Raw genomic sequence first — 19,840 nt, forward strand, 5'->3', positions numbered from 1 at the left:
AGTTCTTTAAGATTCAAGTGCAGGGGGGGCAACATAAGATAAAACTGCCTGAGAAGAAGCTGACAGATAGTATAGGCAAAAACTCCATCTGCAGAGAGCTGGGGAGGAGGCCTTGGGAGACAGATGTATAGCTGCACATACACCAGAGACAGAGATGTCCATGAGGCTGAGTTTGTCCCTTAACAAAGGGCTGAGGCCACAGTGTTAAGAAAAAAATATCTAAACAGTGAGTTGTTGAGAGAAATTTCCTCCCAAAGCCATCATTCACACTTCAGAAGAACTCCAGTTCAGGAACTGGGCTACAACAGATCAGAGCAGCCTGGATTAGGGCCAGTTTGAGGCTTTCTCATCTGGACTATCTCTGTCTTACCCTGATGCAAACAGTCCAAAACCTGCAGCAGATAACCTGCCTCTTTTCTCTCAGCCTGTCAATGTTAGTAGCAGCCCCACCACTGTGTCTTCATGTAGCATCCATTAGCAAGGGCAGAAAAGATACCAAGATTCATTTTTACTTTTCCTCTCACTGAAAATTTACTCACTTTCTGTTCTCTGATAAATTAGTAAGGAGTTTTGGCTGATGATTCTTTCCTGTTTCTACGCTAAAATCCCAGGGCTACTGAGCTGTGACAATTTAAATGAGTGAGATTTCTGAAAATAGATGAGTGCAATTTTAAACATCTCATTGAAACACATAACCAAATCCTCCTTAAAACTGCCTGCAGGATGGCAGTGTTGCTCTTTGTGGATGGATTGGCATTTCTCTCACTGTAAGGAATCAGATTAACTTAATAACACAATGTCTCTGTTCTTTCTTATGGACTATCTCTAGTGGAGACCACTAATAGCCCTCAAGCTGCAGAGGCCTATGCTTTTTCAGGTGAACACAATCCTCTCATCTTCCAAGCACAAGCTGGCCTATGCTCTCCAGAGTTTCAATCAGTGCCTCAAGGTTTGTGGCAGATGAGATGCTAAGCTCTGAATCTCTCTTCCCATTTCATACTTTTTTTCTTTTGGGACAGGTTCAATTTGTACCTGTACCTCATTTACACTCAGGTGTAATCACAGACTTACCATACTCAGAGAGTGTGGGAAGGATTTAGCGATTACAAGAATAAGACTGATGTAACATCTTGGGGAATACTAAAGATGAGACCAAGAAAATGCAGAAGAGTGAGGAGGAGTGACTGACAGTTGAGTCAGAAAGTGTTTCTCTGTGTTCAGCAACTGCCTGAATTTGACCTAGCTGGGATTGTGTGGCAGTTGGAAAAACATTTTTTTTCCCACGAAGTTTCTTCAGTAGATGTTGTAGGGTCATTTATCTTTTTTTTTTTTCTTCCTTTTTTTTTTTTTTTTTTCTTAGTGAAATAACTCAACATTGAATACGTCTTGGAGACTCAATCTATTAGAACACCTTCCTAGGAAGAACTTTCTATCTTGATCACAAGCACTTCTTTGGGGTCACAGAGAGATTCAAGAACATTATACTGGGATCAATTTCTGTTTTGTCACCAGTAAGTCATCTTCCTTTTCTCTTGCTTTCCACCTCCTACAGGATTTATTTGCTAAGTACTGGCAGGCAGAGTTTACTTTGCCACCTTTGGGCAGAGACCATGGCTATGGGGTCTTGGTGTCTCTGGTCTCCAGAGCAGGAGAAATGAGACATGGGCTCTGGCAGACTCTTTGCATAATATGGTTGCTCGTGTCATAGCCACACTCATCTTGCAGCTGCGTACTGTAGCTGCTTTGCTGTGGTGCTGGCAAGCATTGCACTGTACTTTCAGCAATGTGTCTGGTGGCTGCACAGTAATTTTTGAAAGCTTAAAGTCTGGGGAATAAAACTACATGACTGTTAGATGAGCAAATACAATAAATGATAATGCGCTGTTACTCATATTTCTTTTTCACTTCAAATACTAGAACTATGACCCACAGGTCCAAGGGAAAAAGACTCAGAATTTTTATTCCTGCTGCTCCTGAGCTATCTCTGGAGACCAGCAGTCTGTAATTGAGGCATTATTCACTTCAGTAATATGTACTATTGAACCTGCCTCTGTTAGTACTCAGCACCTGAGCCGCACAAGTAGAGCTGCATAGTCAGCAGCAGAGGGAACTCTAATAACAGCCTACAAAGGATACATAAACTCTGCATCAATAGCTTCCCTTTACGTCTGCACTGGAGATGGGCAGGAAAATAATATACTGATGTAATTTTCAGAAACATCCAGAATCTATGTTTAAAATAAAAAACTAGAAAAATTATGTATATTCTTTAGAAACAATTGCAATTTTATGTGGGTCAGCGGATACATTCTGTTTGTATCTTTGAGCTCTGACTCAATTTAGTCTGTTCAGATTTATTTCATAGATAAAGATAATGCTCACACATCACTTTGTGTTACTAAATGCTGTAGAAATACAAACCAGTGTTTAGTTAATGCACGGTGAATAATTCATTAGATGAACCGTATCTAGGATTTGGGTTTTTTCTTTTCCTGCTCCTGAACTACCTGCAGACAACATATTTTTTTCTTCATTTGTTTACTGATGAATAATTTCTTTAAATATTCTTTATTCTGCATCTTTTCTCTGATCAACTTGCCAGAAATGTGCAAAATTTCAACTATATGCATATTTTAATTGGAGACATGTTGTGTGTTGTTATTCCATGCTCTTCTGACGTGCATGCACATTCCTCTGTTTGCTCCAGTGATCTTATCTCTGAAGTTGCTTGTGAACAACAGGTGGGAAAGAAAATGAGGTGAACTCACTTAGTCATCTTTTCTATTTATATTACAGAATGCTTTAGGACTCCAACATAATTCACGATTCACAAAGCTAGATATTATACTTACACACAGTAGGAGGCAATCCCTACCAAAACACTGCATGAAGTAACTAAATGATTTAGAATGGTATCACTAAATAGAGAGGATAATTTTACTTCTATTTCAAAGCTGGGAAGGTGCGATCCATGAGTTGTGCCCACACCAAGCCTGTCTCTGTGTGAAGGCATTACATGATATCTGAGGTTGTGGTTGTTGCACTCACATCGCTGGTCAGCAGGAAGCTCACAGCTGAACTGTCCTTTTCTTCTCCCTGGATTTCTCTCTCTGATAATGTGTGGGCAGTGCGGATAACTGGGTAATTTGGTCCTGAGGGCAAACTTGTATTCTGAGTAATGCAGACATGCTGGAGGGAGAAGGCTCTGGCACCACAAGGCATTTGGTTGCTGAAGGAGTGAAGCATGGGGAGAAAAGGGTGGTGGTAGTGGGTGTTGAGAGTATTGTTTTAATTTGTATTTGTTTCTCACTATCCAAATCTATTCAAATTATTTATAAACTAAATTAATTATCTCCAAGTCAAATCTGTTTTTCACACAGTTCGTTTGTGACTGACCTCCCTATCTTGATCTTGATCCATGACTATTTTTTCACCTTATTCTGTTGAGGAGTGTGAGAGGAGCTGGGAGTTGTCTTGCTGCTAGCCAAGATCAGTCCCCACAGAGTTGGTTCAGTCTCATGCAAGATGAGCAAGGAGCCAAGTAAGATACTTGATAAAGAAACAAGGAGAACAAAAAACTATCTTCATTTTCCACGATGAGAGACTTCAGGGAGATGAGGTCTCACTGGGAAGCAGCAGCCTATATCTTTCATTCCCAGCTCTGTCACAGATAGTCTTTCTTCTTATCCCACAGATTTTGTGTTTCACAGCTAACAAGTAGTTCCAGAGTCATCTTCTATCTCAGTGGGTTTAAATCTACTGAGAAATGCCTTGGTGTGAAGGGAAGTGGCAGAGGGGTGGAACAGTGTATGTGTTAGGAGAATTATGTAGGAATGACCCAGCCCCACCTAATACTAGTTCATATGAGCTAGTCACAAACCCTTCAGTGTACAATACAGAAATGATGCTTGGAAGAGGGACTTAAACCCTCCTAAGAAAGCCATTAGCTGGGAAAAGTCAGTCTTACTGATACTTCCTTTTCTGGGATTGGGAATCTTTTATTTATACATGCCTAAAGGAGCAGCTTCAACAGAAAGGCTGCAGAGAGCTCAGATGTATCCTTGGTCTGTGTTTTGGTTGTTGCCCTAGAGCTATGGAGAAGTGGCTCTGAGGCTCCCCATGCTGGGTGAGCGTTCACTGCAGAGCTTCCCCACCATCATCTGGAAGAAAGTGAATTGCTTTTCCTTTTCCAAAGGCTGTTCTGGTAAACGTTTTTGCAGTACTTCTTTGAATCCAGGTGCTTTGGCCAGGCACACAGAAGACAGTCAAGCTTCTGGATTCTGGTGGAATGTAAGCCTTGTCAGGACCATGTCATCTCTGGCCAAGATCAGAAGCAGCACTTGGAGTGAGAAGATTTAAATATTGAAAACTGAGAAACCTCTCAATATGAAGTAGCAGATGAGTGGCAGTTTTGAGCATTGCAAAATCTTCCTATGTCCCACTTTAAGTGCTTATGTTCCTTTTTAGATCTGAGCAGAATTAATTTACCCAAGGTCACATAAGGAAAAGAAACTGATTCTACATATCCTTAGCAGTAGCCCAGTTGTTTACACATAAGGTTACTCTTGGAACATCTGTGGAATGTTTTTGATGCTATTGCTGCTGTTCCTTTCCTAAGCAAGGAGAAGCAAGGAGTTAGAAAGTACTGAAGCCATCGGCAACAGCAAGCACAGAGAGAAGGACTACAATTTTTGGTAGCGAAAGGAAGAGTAAGAAAGAATATATGAGCTTGAGACCAATTCTCTCATGGAGGCAGAAATGTGTGAAATGTAGCTGTTTCCCTCACTTAATAGTAAAAACAGTACAGCATCAGTATCCCTGGCATCACAATGGTGAGAAAAGGCACAGAATCCAGAGAGGACTCCATCAAAAATAATAATAAAAAAAATACAGGATCAGTACAATTGGAGATGGTCAGGAATCCTCCAGAGGAATACTTTTCTGAAGAGAAATAGAATATGAATAATCTTTGGTGATGATGGCAGGAAGAGTGTTAAAAAAAAAAAAAAAATCTGCAAAATAAAGTTGAGTATTCTGTCAGGAAATACTGGTAGGGATCCAGAAATGTTGGGCTATTTTTCTGAACTCAGCCTATGAAACTCCTGAACAACTGATAAATATCGATTAGAGTTGTGCTGGGAGGAAGAATGTAAATCGGAAGCAAAGAAATACCCCTACTTTGATTGCAATTTGTAGTAGGATTCAAAGAAGTGGCTTCTTAGGAGTTTGAGAGCATCTGCTGGCACATTGCAGGTGGTTAACAGGGAAACTTCCCTTTCTCCTATCACTGACTGACTAATTATATCTGCATAGTTTGGATGAAGATGTTCTGAGACATCCCTTCACAGACAGAGCTGGAATGCATGCCTCTGTTCTTTGATCTGTACTCCAATATTTACGTTTGGTATTCATGAAAAGGAATAGGAGGTAGAGTCAGAATCAGCACAGGTGAATGCTGGGCTGGCCTGGCCTATGCGACCCATCACCTCCCCCACCCCCCCAGCATTTTAGCCCTGTTCTACAGAGGCATGTGCTAATGTGTCCTAGCCTCAGCTCCAGTGCAGCTGCACTGTGCCCTGAATCACCAGCAGTGTTTTCAGTTCAAAGCCCCGTTAGTCCTGTGATACCACATACCATGTTATTTAGAGATACAGAAAGTTAGGACTGCCAGAGAATGTGTGAATAGGAAGGATTCTCGTCTTGTTAAGCATCACCCTTAAAGTAGACCTGTGTGCTGTCTGCTTCTTGTTTTCCTCTGCGATGCTGAGATCCAGCCTCTTCAGAGAACATATACGTGTGGTAATGCATTATGCACATTTGTGTGTGTGCTAGCTTCTGGTTGGGATGGAGTTAATTTTCTTCACAGCAGTTAGTATGGTGGTATATTTTGGATTTGTGACCAAAACAGCATTGAAATACAACAGCCAGTGCAGATGAACCCAAGCTGACCAAAGGCATTTTCCACACCACATGACGTTGTTCTCAACAATAAAAGCTGGGGAAAGGGAAGAGAAATAGTGGGAGATATTTGGGGTTATGGCATTTTTTTTTCCCCTTTACACATGATGAGCCCTGCTTTCCTGGAAATATCTGAACACCATCCTGCCAGTGGGAAGCAGTGAATGAATTCCTTATTTTGCTTTATTTGAATGTGAAGCTTTTGCTTTACCTTTTAAACTATCTTTTTGCACTTTTACCTTTCTGATCTCTCCCCCATCCAGCTTGGGGAAGAGTGGGTGAGTGGCAGTGTGAGGCAGTGTGCATCAGAGGTTTCAGCAAGACTCAGAAGTGTTGGTTTTGATTTTCCTTCAGGGGAATTGTAATCCATGCAGCATTTACTTGAAGCTTCCAATGTGTATTAGTATGCAAAACTGCCCAAGAGGAAAATGTACTATACTAAGTGGTCAGTCCTGCAAGCTCTCTTTCCATCCATCTTTCTAGGAAGACTTACAATCATCCCCTCTCACTTCACTCTGTCCCTGTCACTTGGCTCCTGGGAGCCTTACAGTAGTGGTTTCATTATTCTCATAAAAGTACAGGCAAATATTATTTGTCGAGTGAGTCACTTTGGTTCATATGCTGATTCCTATCTTATCGCAGGCTCCAGTTAGAGCCATTTTAATGATGCTCAGACAGCTGAGTTATTAAAACAAACTCAGAGGCAGCAAAGTGGAAAGGAGCTCGAGTCAGCCAAAGAGACAGGACTAGAGCACTGCCCTCCTCCTCTATGTCACTGTGCAGTAGGTTGCAGGGGATCCTGGTGCATGGGTGCGGTGTTAGCATAGGTAAGCCAAGTCCATCTCTGGTTCATTCCACAAGCATGAATGGTTACTCTGGAAGTACTAAATTCAGTTGTTTAAGCAGAAAAATTTGTAATCTATTCCTGTGCTCTCATGTGCACATGTTCTCTTCTGCCCCTTAGGCTGAGAAAAATAGAGTGAGGACATGCCCAGAGATTTAGTGAGGGTTTGTACCACCAGAATAGTAGTCATTTGTAGAAGGGGCAGGTAGGTGATTCTGGTTATCTATCTGTGGGCTTCACAAACAGTGCACTTCCTACAAGAAGCAGGGAAGCTCTATGTATTTTATGTGCCACAAATGGACTGAGATTTTTAATTGATGCCTAGTCTTTGCATCTATCTACAGTAGAAGTATCTCCTGTTCTGATGGGAGACCATAGCATTCCTCCAAGATCCTGGCATTCCTTGAGGCTGAGAAAAAAGAAAAAAACCGATCTCCTATTTCCACCCAGCTCCTCCCAAGATCAAGCCCTGAGCAAATGATAAAGCCCATCAGTCTCTGCGGTGGATGTACAAAGGTTTATGCTGCACAATTCACATGGAAGAGGAGAGAAGGTAGGAGTGAGATGGCTACTTCCCACTTTGTACAAGACTTTGAAAATGTAGCGGACTTAATTAAAATCAAACCTGTGGATCTATAGGGGAAAAGTCCACCTTTCCTCCTTTAACAAAAGATAGCGCTCAGCCTGCAAAATCTTCTCACTTGCACTTCAGGTTTAAGTCCCTTTGTATGTCACAGGGGAAATTCTTTTCCTTGATAATCTCCTTGCTGGCCCATAGGTAATTGAACAGCAGATCCACACAGTAAACCCTTCAAAGGAATTACAAGGATTACACATCTCATATTCACCTTGTTTCACCCTCTGCAGATGTTGAATGTGAGCCATCAGTTTCTTCCTAATCCATGTAACTCAGATACGTGGAGCTTTCTGTCAGATACCTCACCCGTTTTCCTTCTTTGCCTAGCAACTGTTTCAGAACTGAACTCAACATTTTATACAAAAGTTAGCTCAAGAAGCAGACAGGGCTATTCAAGAGAGAAATGTGAGAAATGGCTGTTCAAGAAGAAAGGGGGAAAGTATAAAATAGGTGTAGAGGAGATTCTTAAGGGACTGGAGAGGGCTGTGGCTTGATCCATAGGCTGGTATGTGCCATCCCATCTGTGGGCTAAAAGTCAGATAAACACGAACCACTCTGCTGGCTGACAACACACCTTGAGCAAAGGACAGAATGTGGTGACATTCTGCAAGCATTTATTGGCTGTAGATGCAAGGGAGAGCAGTGAATTTAATTAGTGTAGGCATTTTACAGAGGTGAACTAAAAAGTACATTGATTAAAAAAAAAAAAAAAAAAAAGTGTTTCCTGAATAGGCTAAGAAAATATCTCTAAGAGATCTGTCATTAAAGTCCCCTGGCAGCTAAGAAAATATGTGATCTCCTTAGAAACTAGAGAAAAAATGGTATGACTAGAAGTTGGAAAATCATTACCTACTGATTTTTAAGTAGATGTAGATCGTAAGGAACATCTTGAAGGCAGTATCTTCCCCATAAACTAGCTGTCACAGGATACATGCACCGTATTTAGAAACTAATGCACCTGGAGTTGCATCTCTGTGAGACAATGCTGTGAGTCTGTTCGTCAGTTCACAGTAGCATAGGAAGTCTTGCTGTTTTGAAAAACCACAGCACAGATGAAGTCAGAGAATATGGGATGTGTAACGGGAACTAAGCATGTCACACCGTGAGAAGAACATAAGATCATGATTGGCTTTCTCTCATTGTCTTTTTGTTTATAGTGTCAGTCTCTACCTCTTCTCTACTCCGTATCTGATCCAGTTTGCCTTAAAGGTAATTTCTTGAGGTCAGAGAATGATCCTTAGGAACATCTGTGATTCAAATCTGACAGTAAGACAAAAAGCTCAATACCTCATACCATGATGTATGAAATTCTTCAACATGGGTCAATAAAGCTGCATCTTAACAGAGATTTGGTCTGCAAATGGGTAAGAAAGAAACGATGGAGATATGATCCCTGACATGTCACATAGCTTGAAGGCCCGAGCATTTTAAAATTGATCCACAGAAATTCCTTGTGCTGCAGCACAATGCTGTCAAGTGGCAGAGGAAAGAGGCAATAGTCAGATCAAAAAGTGTCTCGCCTAATGTGTAAACAAATGAGAGGATAATTTCCGTTGAGCACTCTGAAGTGAGCCAGAATTATTACAAAAATGGATCTATAAACATAATGTTGCTGGAGTCAATGTTTATTTGAGTCAGTGTTTATTGTCCTTTGATGACTTTTCTATCAAACGTACTCTGTTTATAAGTAGCACTGAAGTGTTCAGTAAATACACTGGAAACTCATCCTGATTAGCAAGTTGGATTCTTTCTGGCTCCAGCATCATTGCCAGTAATAGGCTCAGGGAGCAGAGCTTCATTAAACTTCTGTTGACAATTCATGTAGCACATTGAATCCTAGCTTCCTTTTGTATGGCTGCTTGAGCTTGGCAAGCCTAAAGGGGTCAGAAGTTCATGAATCTCCTCACTTGGTGAACAGGGCTCTGATCCATAAAAGGGAATATTTTGGAACAAATATGGCTAAGAGCAAGTTCTAAGTTCAGGTGGGATTCATCTTTCTTATCTTTCACTGTTTGAATCTCAGGTAACTTGATAAAGGTAATCTTCAGGCTCCCAGAGAGGGAGAAGTTAACCGACCACAAGTCATCCTCTCTGTGTTAGACATTTCAATAAATGGATGCCAATTTGAAGGCATCCATCTCTCTACTTTGACTATAGGGAAAACTTAAGAGATTACATGGGATGTATAACTCAAATTACTCAAATCTGGGGAGAGAAATCTCTTCTAAGAGCCTGCTAGAGACTGCTTCAGTGATAACTTCTCCACTCAAAGGTCATGCTTCATCTAATAGTTTCATAACATTCAACCTTTGCTTGTATTACATTCAGTCTTTACTCATTTGGGAAGAATGAATCATGCATAGCAGAACCTGAAGCTTTCTATTACACATCAGCAAGGTATTAGGTCCCAAAACAGTTTTTATTGAATAGCCAAATGTCATTAACTGTATTGATGGGAAAGAGTGAAGGGTGAAAAGGTATGTACACTGATACTGCAGTTACCTTTGTACAGTGCTAACTCCATCAGACTGTATAACCTTCTGTATAACTAGCAAGATGAAATATACAGCCATATGCATATCTGCTTTCATTCAGCTGTCAGTAACAAGTAAAGGACAACTCCTTTTTACCCTTGTCCCCTGCCTTCTTTTCATATACTCATGGTACACACTTTTTTTTCCTTCAGGATGATGATGAAAATTCTAGAAGCTCAAGAGAAAATCATCTGAAGGGCAACACAAATCTTCACACAAAGAATAGCCTATGTTTTGCCTGACAGTCTCTCCTTTTTTGTATCCTGACAGATGAACATGATGCACCATAAAAGTTGTGAACTGAAAATGAAAACAAGACAGAATAGAAGAGTCTGAATTGAAGAAAACCCAGAGATCAATACCATAGCGTGATATAACCGTGTTCATAGAAATAAAAACTCTTGGAACAGAAATTATTTATTACTCCAGAGCAGCATAATTTAAATATGTGAAAATAGAGCAACATTGAAGGGGAAGATTAGAGCCAAATTATGTGTCCAGATCTGTTTAGGGGAGAATATTTTTGTTCCCCAGGCTGGTTGGCCATAACTTGACAAGATCAGGTTTGATGAAGGTTTGTAAGGTATCAAAAGTGATACTAAGAGATGTTTGTCATGTACTTTCTGTACGTCTTAATTTTTCTTTCTCACCTCTGGCTATCTACAGTAACTCCCTTGAAGTTTAGGAATACAACATTTCCCTGCTGAGATTATCCTCTCCCAGACAGTACATACAATTTATCCTGTTTTACCTCATCCCTGCTATGTCTCATTCATTACATCAGAGCCTAGACTGTCTCTAACTTTTTGTTTCTTCCTTTCGAATGCAGGACTATTACTGAAGACGTCAGCGGAGACACAGCAAGATATGGAAAAAGCCCAACAGAGTAGAATATCCCCAAATGGGAGAACAGCGAAAAGCAGGAAGTTATTCTCAGAAAAAATGCTTTGTTCATTCAGAGAACTGTGCTGCATTATTGGTTTTGTCATGGACTTTGTTGGCTCTTGACCACCTAATCATTTAGTGCCTCTACTTCCTCCTTAAAGTAGGATTATTCTTAGTAATGGTGGTTATTTATAGCAGTGCTGGAGTCTGAAAAGAGTAATTTTTTCTGCTACTGCAACTGAAGATTCTACACAGAGGGCTACTACCTTCCTTTCTGGTTTTCAACTGGCGCTCCCATCTCCTTCATAAAAGAAGGATGTGAACAGAAGAGACTAGAGATATTTGAATGGCATCAAGAGCAACTTTCTGTAGAATTTTTGAGTTCCTAAATGATTTGATACAGGCTGCAAACACAGGCCTTTCAGGATCGTTGTCAGCAAACACCAACAAGACAGAGACTTAATTGTATATTCACCCACAGAAAATTAGTTTGAAGATTCTGTGTCCTTTCATCTGGTGAAGGTGAATTTTAAATTCACTTTTTGGAAGTATCTGTACTGGATGATTAAGGCTTGCACTCCTACAAATGTGGAATAGAAACACTACCTCTAATTGTGTTATAACTTTATGGGTCTCTTGCGAATAGCAAACTGCTGATAAAAGCAGTCTTGTAAAAATATCATCAAATACTTTTGGATAACAAAGTGATCTGTAGCAATCAGAATCTGCTAGTGGCTGTGTCTACAAAGCACAGAGAGAAGACCATCAGGCAAAGATTTTACAACCAGTTATTTGGAAATCATCTTCTCAGGAGCTGGAGCTCAGGTGGTGCTGTGTTGAGCCAGGAGCTGAACTCAGTGATCCTTATGGGTCCCTTCCAGCTTGGGATATTCTGTGATTCTATGATCTTCAGAAGAAACCTAAAGCAAGCAGGGAATGGCATTCAGATCTTTTGCAGTTCACACTGCTGCCTTAGTTACAGGGTGACATATCCTCCTTAGAAACTGAAAATAAAACCAGAAGAGAGGAAAAGCACTCCCAGATCCTCTCCCACTCTTTTTTCTCCAACTAACATATGATCACGACACTGTCCTTGAAGAGAACTCAGTTACAACACCGTGACCTAACACAGCTTTATCTTACAGAACGTTCCCCGCCTCTGTCCACACCCTCCTCCCTCAAAGTACTGGCAGAATCGAAGGGGAAAATTATATATGAAGGGAAAGAACAATGAATACTTGGTAGTACAGAACAAAAGAGATTTGCAAGGAGGGTGGGGAATCAAGGAAATTAAGAGCTGTCTGGGATACACAGTATAAGTGTGTCAAGGCAGAGAAGATCTGGTCCACAGGTGCTCCCTGCTCATTAAAGCCAGCCTGATGGTCTGCAGTGAAGGCCAGCTTCCTGCAGCAGCACACCCATACTTGTTACCATTTCAGTTTGTAGCTGGAAAGCACTTCAGAGTCTCCTTGTCTGAGCAGAGGGGACAATAAAAGGTGCGTGCTGAAACAAGAAGTGGACAGGGACAGTCATCTTCTACTTGTGGTTTGATATCTTTGTCATCTGAGTGGGTTTTTGCCTCCTGTTACTTCACAAGACTAAGCTGATAACGTAGGTATTAATTATTGTAGGGAATATGCTGCTGACTGAGGAACTGCTCTACTGTAGGCACTTTGGAGTTGCGGCTGATTCAATGTACGGCTGCCAACTGGTGCTCCTTGGCGGAGCGTGCTTCGACTTCATTTCCAGACTACAGTGGGCTGTCACAGGTGCCTGTATGTGACAGAACTGCTTCCAGCTTGAGCATCTGTAATGAGCCGTGGGTTGTCTACTTGAAGCTGAAAATGTTGATAGAAGTGTAATTGTGGCAGTACCTAAAAAAGCCAGTGTGTAGAAACAAAATTGTCACTGGCTAGTTTTGTGTGCTCTTACAAGAACTTGAAACAACAGTGGTGAAGTGGGACTGCTTCAGAGAGATGTTAAAACTGAGTGCATCTGCTCTGATTATGACATCAATACTAAAGCCAAACCATGGTAACTGCTAATCCACTGTATCTAGAAGAGCTCTTGGAAGGACAAAGGATTATCACTTTCTGCTGTTTGAAGTGTGATCTGTGTGCAATCTTGGGAGTTGTGCTGGCAAAACTGTCAAAGGGTACGCAGTCAGAAGCTCTACAACCTTTGTAAAGTTACAAAAAAATTAAAAAAAAATTAAAAACAGTGTTAAAACTCACCCATGTCTTCCACAACTATCCTGTCCCCCCCTCCAGGATGTACAGTACTTTCAGTAACCGCTGTCAGTTTTCACCAAGACCTCCCAGGTCACCTTTCAGCAGAGCATTATTTTGGGCTTGGGAGTGTTTTCCTAGGGGTTTCTTTCCTTTCCTTTTCCTGAGCTCTTGGCTGAGTTCTGAATTTACCACAGAAGGCTTGCAATCTGCAGCTGTCACAATAACTTTTGCATTGTCTGCAAATACCCATCTCTCCTTCATATCTCTTCACTCAGCCAACTGCCTGCTGTGTGCACTTTATGGATATTTCTATCTTTTCCTCTTGCTCTGCTTAGCAAACATGTTTGTCCTGGCCCGTGGTAACAATAGCTGTACTGAATAGCTGTACTGAAAGTCAAGTAGAGAAAGGTGTTCAGTACTTCTCTGAGAAACCTGTGGATTACCCACTTCTTGGCATGTCCATGTCATTGTTGGTGGCTAAGAGTGGAAGAATATGCAAAGGACAGCTTTCCCATACTAAAACCTGCTGCAGATGGTGTTGCATGGTGAGCTGAAAGGGTGAGCAGAAGATGGAGCCCAACTTCAACCTGGGGGCTGGCTGGGCAAAGGCGGCTCTCAGAGTGTGGCTCATGCTACTTTTCAGCAGCTGTGTGAGCCTAGGCTGTCATTTACATGGCCAAGAGCTTGTGTGTTTGTCCTTGAGAGCATCTCACTTGCGAGTCTTGCAAGAGGATGTGCTCTGTTTTTGGCCTCCTTCAGCTATTATAAATTTTGTTTTTAACAATGTCCTTTTAAAGAGTCGTTGGCATGTATGAACCCTGCATTTGGTGCCTACATTTTCATATATAGTGTTTAACTGGGGAATTAATCAGGAATGTAGGATCTCTTCTGGCACAGTTCAGTTTATGTAAGCCTAAGGATAGGTGTGATTTATATATGCACAGGAAACAAGTGCCCATAAGGATTCACCTTGTAGCTATGGGGGAAATCAAGTAGATAAATGGATAAATTTCCTTGAATGGCCACACTCAAAAGACTTCCCTGACCCTCTCATTAGCAGCTAATCTCCTTTATCGGGTCTGGAAAGTGTTTAGAAGAGACATTACTCTTTCTCCCCTTTTGAAGCACTCCTCACCTTCTCTGTCTTTACTGCTTCTGAACTTGCCTGCTGCAGTGGGTCATTCTAGTGTATCTATTGCCCTGTCTTGACTGCATCTTTAGTCTCTGTTGGTCATTTTCTTTTACTGCCTTGACAGCAATTGCTCTCTAGGTACACAAGTACTTACAGTCCCCTCACACGGAGACAAAACATCTCTTAAATGTTGAATTCCATCACAACACCCACATTATCAGGATATAAATATGTCCTTGGTATAAAGGGAGAAGAAAACCATGGAGGAGCAAAGTTGCACTTCAGAAAACTCACTCACACCTGTGCTACTCCAGCATGTAGTAGGAAAAAAATGACCAAGGAAGGTTTACAGTGACTGAAACAGTCACTGTAGGAATCCATCTGGTTAACTGAAGTGGTCAGGGTTGCATAGGCTATGGTCATCTGAGCGGAGACCCTTGAGGGAAAGGGATGATCTGAGATCCCAGAGACAGCTTTACTTTGAGTCAAATCAATCTCTCCTACTCCTGAGCCTGTGAAAGCTGCTTGATGAGACACTGTTCAGACCATTCACCCGTGACAGAAAAAGGGAAGACAGGTGCTTAATGACTGCTAATATATAGTGCTTTATTTCCATGGTAACATTTATACCATTAGGCAAAGTCATTTCAATGAAGAAAAATGGCCCTTCTGAAACAGAAGAGTGCATCAAAGATTCACTTCACCTAACTGTAAGCACTTATTCAAGCCACATCCTTAGGGAATTTTCTTGCCCCAAATTCACTCAAAAGTTAAAATAAGATAGGGAGACCACTAGAGACGATTCAGGTCAACTAAGGTGTGAAAACTGAACTTTAATGTGAAACGTGAAAACTGTATAGTGGCTGTGGACAGAGGAAGTGATCTCTAACTACTACACGTCAGCTGGGACCCATTCCAGGTGTGTGGATTCTACCTCCACCTGGCATTTATCACTTGTGCTCTGTAAAGTGGAGATGTATCTTCACAGCAACAAGCTAGGTGTTAGTATGAGCATGTTGCTTTTGTTTCTGAAGGAAAATGAAGATTATAATAATTTATTTGCATTTGTCTTTAGGCATGGTCAGTGTTTAAGAAAGACAAACCCTTGCACTTTGCCTGGAGTAGGTGCCTGGTGAAGAGTATATGAAGCTTAAAGACACCAATTGGAAGAGGTAAGCCAGTATAAGCAGGAGGTACCCAGGTAGGCAGCAGTAACTAGAGAAAATAAGTAGTTCTCTGGAGTTATTATTTTTTATCCTGTAGTGATTTTTTGTTGTTGTTGTTGTTTTTGAGTTGAGGGAATTCTGTGTTGTGCCTCAAGATGGTCTGTGAGTTTTCGGGTAAGTTATATGTTTTTCTCTTGACAAGGTTTTTGGAAATGTTATTGCGTTGATATTATTTTTGCAATCACGCTTTGAGAGAATGAAAAACTAAAGAGAGGGCTTTGGTTTCCCAGAGGTACTGTGCTGTCATATCCAATACCCCTCTGAGACTTCAGGTGACTTAAATGTGTCACAGGACCCTGCCATGCTAGTCACTGCAGCATGGGATGGAAGTGGAGCTAAAAATGTTGGAGAAGAATATACACTACAGTCCCTCGCTGTCTCTGTTTCCAGCTTCTAATTCTTTAACTATATACACATTCCTATTAAAGCTTGGGTTACTAGTATGGAACAGGATTCCTCTTAGTGATTTTGTGTAGGGGTATACAACCATGTCACTGAAGACACTCTGTTAAAGGACCTCTGAAGCTTAACATGGCTTTTTTTTTCTTTTTTTTTTCTTTTCTTTTTTTTTTTTTTACTGGAGAATGCAATTACATGGCTCTTTTGACAAACACAAGATTTTTAATTTGCAATCCTTTTCACATGCTCCAGCCTGTACTCCTGAAATGGCTACCCAACTACATTGAAATGTAAGATCTGAATAATAAAATACAAATAGTTTGTATAATGTATTAGTCAGATAATATGAGATAAGAGAGCAAGGAAACAGGGTTTAAAGTCCAGCCAGCTTCCATTGCTTCTGCTCCCTCATCCCCCCAAGCTGAGACTTCTCTGACTTCTGTACACCCATGTCACTGAGAAAGCAGTAGTCTGCACTTACCTGTGGGCTTAAGAGTCCTCCTGTATTGCACCAGGAGTGTGCAGAGGACCTGATATGCAGTTAGGAGGGTATGTGGACCAGACACAAATCTCATCAGTAACAGTGGGGGGGGGAGGGGGAGAAGGGAAGTAACTCATTTTGCTATAAAGAAATTTTCTTGTGAGCTCAAAATATTGACTTCCTTTCTTTTCTTCATTTGTCTCCTCCCATTCTCCTTTCTTTCCCTAGACTGTACAACTCTACAGCAAGGTAGTTCAAATCCCTCTTACAAGTAATGCATTCAGATTACAATTTTCCTAGAGAGGAAAGATGAAAATATACAGTGTGTCAAATCATATATTTTATCTGTCATCTAAGCTGTACAATTTTGTAATATCCTTTTATATTTTAAATTATCATGCATTTTAGATACTGTGCCACATATTTCAGACACCTGCTGTCTGTGATGTATTATGCTGGATTGACTCATGCTGTAACAACTTCTCAGTTATTTTTATCATCTTGTAAGAGGATAAGACTTACATCCTTTGGCCATTACTTTCCTTGCCTTGTGCTACCTGGTGGAAGTCATGGAAACAGACAAATGATCTTGTCCATAACCATGTGGCTAGAAAGAAAAACAGGAGATGATCTGAATCAGAAAGTGTCCGTGCATCTGAAATTGTGCTAGTTTGCCAGGGATCTCCCAGAACAGACCCTTTGCAGCTATCGTGTATTCTGTGCGCAATAGAACAGCTACAGTCCCTTAGTCTGATTCAGCACAATTTGCTGGGAGCTTAATTTAATCCATGAGACCTCACTGTGGAAAGAGATGTGCTGAGCAGGGAGAGATGGTACCAGACAAAGAAACTCCAGGATTTGGAGTGAATGTGAGACGTTAGTCCACATGAGGCTAGCATGGTCTGATTTGGATTGCACTGAAATCATGGTCCTGTTGAGACATTGATGGTGGAGGCTGTTAATTACAGTGAGTGTATACCAAAATTGATTTGCAGTGTTTTAAGCCCATCCTGCAAAATTGAATGAGATGTGACAGAGTAGAAGGCATAGGGAAGCAGATATGAAAGAAGATACAGTTGACATACCCAGTGAAAGTCTTAAAGTGGGCTGTGTTGAGCTACCATTTAATGGAAGTTTATCTCTGTTGTACTGTACATAGGGCAGAACTCTTGCACTGGGAGGGACACAGAGAGATGCACGGTAGTAGTACCTACGCCTTGCAGGGGTGCATGAGACAGAAAGTTTCTCATGTCAGTATCTGTTTATAGCCAGACAAATGACAATGCTGGTCTGGCCTTTTGCATATTCATCAAGTCTCTTGCTAACTTGAAATATTCATGTCTTTTAAGATTAATTGCCACAGGGAGATGTATAGTGCTTCAGAAAAAGTAAATAGCATTTTGGCCCTTTCTCTAAGCAAATCTGAAATGCTTCTAACATTCTAAAACTCAATTTAAGTTTTCTTTGGTTTTGAAGAAAGTTTCTTCTTCATTTCATCCAGCCTGAAATGTCAAGATGAAAATCCAAGGTTAAGTATTTCTGACACATGAAACTTCAAGAAGTACCCAGAATCTGCTGAAAGAACAAACTGCTGCAACTTTTCTGGCCATTCTATCATCTCAAAAAAAAAAAAAAAAAAAAAAAAAAAATCTACACTACAGCTTTGGGCTACTTCATAGAGTCCAATTATAACACTTTGATTCTTGTCCATCTCTGATTTAAACCTGGATAGAAAAATATCTGGTTCTGGTTTACTGTTTATAAAGACCACACAACACCTTGCTGGGTAGGTTTTAGCCACGGAGATAACAAAAACTCTATATTTCCATTCTGTACTTTTTAGAGAAAAGTGATAGTGGAAGGGGATGAATGGATTCAGTGGGCCACAGCAACATAGCCCTGGAGATTAGACACCAGTGATGCTGACAGAGCAAGCTCAGCTCAGAGGATAACAGGATGTTATAGCTCCAGTGAATCTGTTTCTATGTCTTAGGCAAATCTTGGCCCTGCTACAAGATGCTTTGTAGTGGAATAAACAATTTTTCTAGGAAAGACCAAGCCACTTAGTAGCTTCATGTGAATGCGTGGCAGATGTTAATGGCCTTTAACATGAATTCAGCTCATCTGGATTATTAGAAAACTCTCTCTTCATGTCTCTACTGGTCATCTTGCACACCAGGACGAGTGCTGGATCCCATACTCTCTTGTCCAAAATTGAGAAAAACTTTTTCCTCTCATGTGACATTTTGCAGACAGCTGCACTGCTTCTTAGTAATCTGTAAGTTCATTTTAGGGTATTATTCACCCAACTGAAAAAATGGAAATTCAAATTGGAAGTGTTTAGTTGATTTCTAAATATGTGCCTGGAGGAGGTTCTCCATTTAGTGGAATCTGCCAGAAAGTAAAATAACAACTTGAAGACTCCTATATAGTCTTTGTGGGCAGGTGGGCTTTAGATAGAATGAAGATTAAACTGCAGAACCTAATGTAATGATGCTTTTATTATATCCAGAGTATTATTTTTTTTTCAACCAGCTCCAGAATTTTACTTTCAAGGAGAATATATCTTAGTTTAAAATTAAAGTAGATTAAGTGTGTTTGGGGAATAGGTACCAGTGCACATCTACTATTCTAATTTAAAATATTTCATGCTATTTAGGCTGACAAAATAAAGGAACATGTAAATATCTCTATTGATTCACATATTTAATCTATATAATGCACAAAGGAAGAAAAAAATTGCTTGAGAAGGCACATTCCTGCAATAAAAAAATAGAGGTAATAGCTTGTCAGTAGCACCAGGAAAGGGTTAGGGTAGCAAAATCTGTTGGTTCTTCTTTCTCAGATTTCCTATTGCAATATCAGATGTTAAATTTTACTGACTATCTTGCATGAAAAGGGATGTCTTATGATCATCACTACCTCAATAAACTTTATAGCTGATGTTTGTAATACTTCAAAATAAGCATGTCACTATAATCACTCTGTACCAGGACTAGTAGCATTCTAAGGAAGGTACAATGAAATAGTATTTGTGTTATTCATCCATTGAGCTGAGTGATGTCAAACAGAGATGAAGACTGGGGAAAAAGCTCTTGTGCGCTGCTGAGTGATAACTGTTGCCAATGTGTGGAATAGCCTGTGCTCAGCTCCTGTGTCACTACTGCACTTTGAGTCCATTCGCCCCAGGCTACACTGCCTGGCTGCTGAGGGGAATGACTCTGGGTAGCGATGGGCAGGGTGTGGGGAGATGGCACCCTATGAGGATGACTGAGATGCGTGGGGTGAGATAATGAGCCTGTGGCTGTTTGCAGAGTCTCTGGTCTGATTTTTTTTTTTTTTTTTTTTCCCCCACAAGTGACATTTTCCAATATAGTTCTGTTCTGGGATGCAGTATGATCAGATGATTTTGTTGTTATTATTTTTTACAAGCACATTTTGTAACTTATTAAATGAGTAGCCATGGGAAATTAGCTTAGTTTTGTGTTCCAACATGAGTTGAGGCAAGATATC

General features: G+C 40.7%; 1 long non-coding RNA gene across 5 annotated transcripts in view; it reads left to right on the top strand.

Moving 5' to 3' along the window:
- Positions 1-19,840, top strand: part of LOC112532074 — a 113,883-nt gene that overhangs the window by 75,719 nt on the left and 18,324 nt on the right. The window contains exons 3-6 of one of the 5 annotated variants that reach the window (XR_006938815.1): positions 7,253-7,355; positions 10,244-10,341; positions 10,803-13,013; positions 15,297-15,393. This is a non-coding gene — a long non-coding RNA (uncharacterized LOC112532074). Of the gene's footprint in view, positions 1-1,139; positions 1,512-7,146; positions 13,014-15,296; positions 15,394-19,840 lie in introns of those variants that run through there. The other 4 variants (XR_006938819.1, XR_006938817.1, XR_006938818.1 and 1 more) reach the window with 4 other exon arrangements.

This window comes from Gallus gallus, chromosome 3 (assembly GCF_016699485.2).
Source record: "Gallus gallus isolate bGalGal1 chromosome 3, bGalGal1.mat.broiler.GRCg7b, whole genome shotgun sequence".
Classification (NCBI taxonomy): domain Eukaryota; kingdom Metazoa; phylum Chordata; class Aves; order Galliformes; family Phasianidae; genus Gallus; species Gallus gallus.